Consider the following 6,354-nt stretch of genomic DNA (forward strand, 5'->3'; position numbering starts at 1 on the left):
GAATAACTGAAGAACAAAAAATGAAGAAATAAATGTCAGCCAATGTTTGCATCATATAAATAAAAATTTAAGTAGTAAGTTCAACTTAGGAGATACATAGATTGTTTCCTTACAATTTCCTTACAATATACTTTCCTAAAATAAGTGCACATTTACAGAGCAGTAATAATAATTAAAGGCTCTCATAAAACATCTTGTATTGGTTTGGAATAAGGTTTTTCTTGCACAATCCAATGAGATCATCCTTCTTGTTCTTAGGAAGCCCAGGCTTGACACTAAATGCAGGTAGCAGACTAACTGTCCTTGGGTAGTTCTTAGCTTTGAGAGCCGTGGTTTCTTGAAAATCCTCTGCGTACGAATTCTTATAGAAGACAGATCTTGGTGAAGATTTGGTTACTCTCAGAACTTTTGCATCAGAAAGTTTCAACTCTTTCAGGTTCATGGGACCAATCTCATTGACTAATGATTTTATGTTCTTCAAAATCTTCATAGCAGAGTTCCTAGACAACGAAAGGATCACCCTTTTTTTAGCTGCACGAACAGCTGTTACAAAAGTTTCAGGGACATACATCGGTCCACTTTTAAGAAGCCTTTTAACTTGCCTCTCGATCACACGAATGCGCTGAATCTCCCTCATTTTGAGTATGCCCTTTGACCAGGTACTTGTGAGTAATGGAATGTATATCCAAGTTTGTTACAGCATACAGATATAGAGCAAGCATAAACTTGTTTTTCTGCTGTCCTGAACAGTTATCAGAATAAAAAATAAAATCAGTGCAACCAAAATCATAAGTATCCTATAAGTACTTCAGAACACAAGTACCAAGCTCATTTGCTCCTCTATGGCCATTTGATTCATTCCAAATATAGCAATTGCATGCATTAGATGTCAGGTTGTATATGGTAAAATTAAGTACATTTAATTTGGATTTATAGTAAAATACTGAAACCTCACCTTTAGGTGGCTGGATAACAGCCTGTAAATCATATACTGCAACAGCACAGTCTTTCTTCTCCTTATCTCGTGCTTTTTCTGTTCTTGATAATTCCTTTTCTCGATGGTGCAAATCATAACTTTCCTTCATATCATCTTTCTCAGTTTCAGTGCCGTTTTCAAAAGCGGTGCAAACATCACATTGATCCTTTTTGGGAGTGTAGAAGGAAATATTATACTCCTCTGTGAATATTCTGTAGAAGAGTGTATAATTTCCAAACTGCTTCTGTTCTTCTTTGCATTTTGCTACATAATCCTTGTGTATGTCAGCAATTGACTTGCTGCCATCAATGAACGTCTTAGAAGTATTGGCTCGAGTGTAGTGGCTTTCAATTTTTGGTATGGAGTCTATATGCTGCTTTATTCCATCTCGAATTTCTTGACTAACAGTAGCATGATTGTCATGTTTTCCTCTGAGGTCACGTTCCAATAGTGTTCCAGCAATTTTTTTTTCTGTTTTTCTAGAACTGTGCGTATTGGTCTGTCATTTATATCCAAGGTGTTTTTAAAAAACAGCTTGCATACTCGAACTTTCTCACCATTCACATGGAAATTAAATGCGCTGTTCAAGGCTCTTGGCTGACGACCTCCACCTATGCGAACGTATCTATATGTCGGTTCAATGGCTGTTATTGAATTGGCTATAAATTGGCGCTGTAGGGATAATTCACCCAAGTCCCAATAAGAGTTGAAGATCTCCATTCTAGCTTCTTCATCGATTTTCGATGAACAATTAAGCCTACATTTTTCACAACAAGGTGGTTTCATTCTTCTTTCTGTCCTCATTGTTTTTTCTTTGGTATGCATGGTGTAGGCTTTTCCCGCATTTCGCAGCTGTTTTTGTTTGTTTCTCTTCCATGTTTCAAGACGCCTCTTTCGTTTGATGCCTTTCTTCGCCGGACTTACCAAAATAGACACGCTTTCCTGACTTGCTTTTGTTTTATCTGGACAAAGTGACTGATTTCTTGGTAGTGATTCATCTTCAGTCTCATCTGTTTCATCCTCTTTATCAGGCACGTAATCTTTATCAGCAACTGAATCACTTGACTCTGAAGATGAACTTGATGTTGAGGACGAATTACTTGAGGATGAGTTAAATACTTGATGATCGGCTTTTGACGAAGTTCATGGTTTTGGCTGAAGCTCTTGCCGAGTGCCAGTACTGGAATCTTCATAGTAATTTGTTTCCAGAGCTTCATATGGTGATGCACTGGGAGTGGTTGCTGCAACAACAACAAAAAAGTATATCAGTATTATTTCCTAGGCTAGCTGAAATTCTTTTTAAATGCTCAATTTCATAAAAGATGCATATAATTTCATTATAAATCGTAGAAGAAAACAAAATAACATTTTGTAAGTACTAATTATTTTGTTCAAACTCTTTAAAAAAATGCGTAGGTAAAATACTAACATGTTTTGGAGTTATTGTCATCAACTTGGGAAGGCTTTAACCAATTCATGTTCTCTTTGGACTGCAACGCCAAGTTCACGAGCTTCTTACCTCTGCTACTCATATTATAAATTTTGCTTAAATTGATATGACACTCTTGTTCTGTGGGAAGAGTGACCTAATTCTAAATAACATTTGTAAAAATGGTTAAGAATCATATTGTTTGCTTCAATAGAGTCATATATTGAAATCAACTAATTTCCTTGAAATCTATGTAGGTTTTAGTGGGTTGTAATAGTGACACAACTTGAATAAATACTTAGATGTTAGTAGTAGTTTGCTTGAAGACTGTCATATCTTAGAATAGTTTCATATAGCCTCATTAGATGTTTGCATGAATACTGTCTCAACTCAAATTAATACATTCTACATGAAAAAATAAACATAGTAAAGGAATACTCACGTTAGTTACAATGATGACATGGTACAAAATATGCCAGTGTTCACACAGCAGCATACATCCTCACTCCAATAAAGCTCTTGAGTAACTGAGATGTGTCGAAATTGATACCCAATGTTATGACGATGGAGGTAGTGCAAGAGTGACACATGAAGCTCTCTGGCGGCCATATTTGCAGACTCAGTTATGACGTTATTGTCACTTATAGAGCTTGACACGGGCTTTTTGATGGTGGCAATAACTCAAAATAGCAAAAGTTTGAGTTATGTTACTCTTCTCGCAAATGAGCGATATATATATATATATATATATATATATATATATATATATATATATATATATATATATATATATATATATATATATATATATATATATATATATATATATATATATATATGTATATATATAGGTATATATATATATATATATATATATATATATATAAATATATATATATATATATATACACACACATATATATATATATATATATATATATATATATATATATATGTATATGTATGTATATATATATATATATATATATATATATATATATATATATATATATATATATATATATATATATATATATATTCCTTTGATACTATTGCAGTCATTCATGACCGTTAGGGTGATTGTAATGCTTATCAAATTCTAAATTCATAATTGTTATATTTTATTCATTGTTTAATCTAAATGCAATGATCTTTCATCGATCTATAAGTTCCATAATGGGAATAGTCGGTTCATATAGAAATACTTTTTAAAATATAGTAAGAGCTGTGTTTTTTTTTTTTTTTTTTTTTTTTTTTTTTTTTTTTTTTTTTTTTTTTTTGGTGGGGGGTGCGTGGTATCTATGTACGGTACTACCATGCCAAATAAATAATAGACTTGAAATCCACGCAGAAGCAATTAAACTAAGGAAACTGTGTTTCATTTCTCCCAAAAGTACAACTGTTGAAAAATGTCAACTGAAACTTCTCTACTGTCGAAAAATAGAAATGAAGTTTGGTGTGATTAGAAGTAAGATGATTTGTATATTTTATGAGTTTGAATTGCTTGTCCAGTTTTCTGTGTTTTCGTCTGGTCGGAGGCTTATCTTGTGAATATAGAATAGCGAAAATCTTACAAAAGCCATAATTATTTATCCCTCCAGATAACACGATCTTTACAAGTTGTGTAACTTAATAAATGAAAAATAATAAGAGATATATGAAATATATCAAAATCAGTAATAATTGCAAATATACAAGTCATATATAAACTATGAAATAAGACTTTAGCCAACCTGTTAAATAGAAAAGTATTCGAAACAGGTTTGAACTTCAAAAGTTACATTGATTCAGCTACCAGATTAAGAGGGTCACTTCAAAATTTTGTAACAGCTGTAATAAAACTTCCAGAGTACTGTTTTGTATTGAGCCTTATAATAAGGAAAGAAAAGCTGTTAGAACTAACTGCTTACCTAGTGCTAGGTACACGATGGTACAGTCTGGGAAGGTGTGAATGAAAAGGATCGCCCGAATTATACGAAATCTTATACAACATGCAAAGATAGCAAACTGAATGTCAGTGCCAGAGATTCATTTATAGACATAGTATAACGAACTGATTTAGCCGTGAATCTCTTTACAACTAATTAGTATAAGCTTCGACAGGTGAAGACCAGTCTGGAGAATTATGGTTTTTTTTTTTTTTTTTTTTTTTTTTTTTTTTTTAAGAAATATGCCGGATGCGTTTCTCTATGGCAAAATTTTAATCAAGAGTTACACATAGGTTTTCAAACGAGTTGGGTACATTTAAAAATGTATTATCATTGATAAGATCTAGATATTGAGAAGTTACTATCCTGATGCTAGTTACAATCAAACTCTGAGTAATACTGAGATTGAAGTCCATCTTCCATAATTTGCACCATATAATCAATCCGGTCTACTTTTAGGGGATAGAATTAACGTAAATATGCAAACAGCTTGTTTAACCTGCCTTTCAAGATAGTGTTATTTTGAATATTAGCAAGAACTTCGGTGATTATATAGAGACGTAAATGCAAATGTCAAGTATTGAATAGAGGAACTACGGGAATATCCCAAAGATGACTAATATGGGTTTCTTTCCAATGGATTTACATCACTTTCAAACATACAAAGTAATAAAGCAGTATATAAATGATGATTTTTTTTTTTTTATTTATGGAATAAGAGTATATCAGTCATTTTTCTTTTCATATAGAACCTATATGCCTTGATGGCTGGATGCTGCATAGTCTTCCTCACCACTGGCCATAACTTCAGGCTCCCACGTAACGACTTCTGACACAATAACCTTCCCGTCATCCGTAGCCACCTTCCTCTTACCTTACAACAAGCCTCCCACTTCCTTCTATGGTCCCGAGAAGAAAATGTTGTTTGGTAATGAATAAGACAAGCTTGATTTTAAAGAATCAGAAGGTAGTGAGGATTCAAATGTAGGTCTAACCAGCAATTTTCCATTCCTCCATTCTTTCCTTAATTTCCAACATTGTCTCGAATTCTAGAAGATAAAATTATAAAAAATCATACCAGTGGCTTCTTTTAGCGCGTAAAATCGCTGTATCTTGTATAATGGGTGAGAAATTATTTCCAATAACTTAACGTTGGCTATGTCTGCAATAAAGGCTATGTTATATTATTTTTTGTCTTTCATCACTCTTATACTACTCACATTGAAGATAAAAAAAGAGTTATTGTAATTTTAACAATAGATGTGACGATACCACTCTGAAGGCCGATACCGATACCGATCCACATTTTTTTTTTCCATGAATGATATATACCGATACCAATACTATGAAAATAACGGACATCAATACCGATACTAGCCGATACTCCGATACGATAAAACTTTTTCCTTATGATTACAATAACAAAATAATATGGAATTGATGACTGACTTTCCAACCGCTTCAGTTTTTGTGAGGCATGGTTATGCCTATTCAGTAAACAGTAGACCAAACACTTTGTGGTACCTATTTAACCTAATACAGTGTTTACAATATTTGTTTCACGCGAAACATGGTTATTTCCATGGCAATGAAACAAGCTGATCATGAATTTGATGCCTTCCCCTCCTATATATATATATATATATATATATATATATATATATATATATATATATATATATATATATATATATATATATATATATATATATATATATATATATAAATATATATATATATATATATATATATATATATATATATACATATATATATACATATATATATATATATATATATATATATATATATATATATATATATATATCTTTTTTTTCATTACTGAATATCATAATGTAAGTTCAACGAGATCACAAAGCTTGAAGAAAGTAGCTGCTCATAAATAGAGTGAAGAAATATAAGTTTGCATTTCCAACGACCAATCTCAGTGTAGTACTCCCTTATAGTGTTATATTCTACACATCAGCCTCTGTCTTTTAATTAACTTTTTAGACATTGTT

The 6,354-nt window shown here is 31.9% G+C and overlaps 1 pseudogene; it reads right to left on the reverse strand.

The window, feature by feature from the left end:
• Window positions 1–797: 797 nt before the first annotated feature.
• On the reverse strand, window positions 798–2,508 carry LOC137655997 (uncharacterized; annotated as a pseudogene).
• Between the last annotated feature and the right edge of the window lie 3,846 nt (window positions 2,509–6,354).

The sequence above is a fragment of the Palaemon carinicauda genome, chromosome 17, assembly GCF_036898095.1.
Source record: "Palaemon carinicauda isolate YSFRI2023 chromosome 17, ASM3689809v2, whole genome shotgun sequence".
Lineage (NCBI taxonomy): Eukaryota > Metazoa > Arthropoda > Malacostraca > Decapoda > Palaemonidae > Palaemon > Palaemon carinicauda.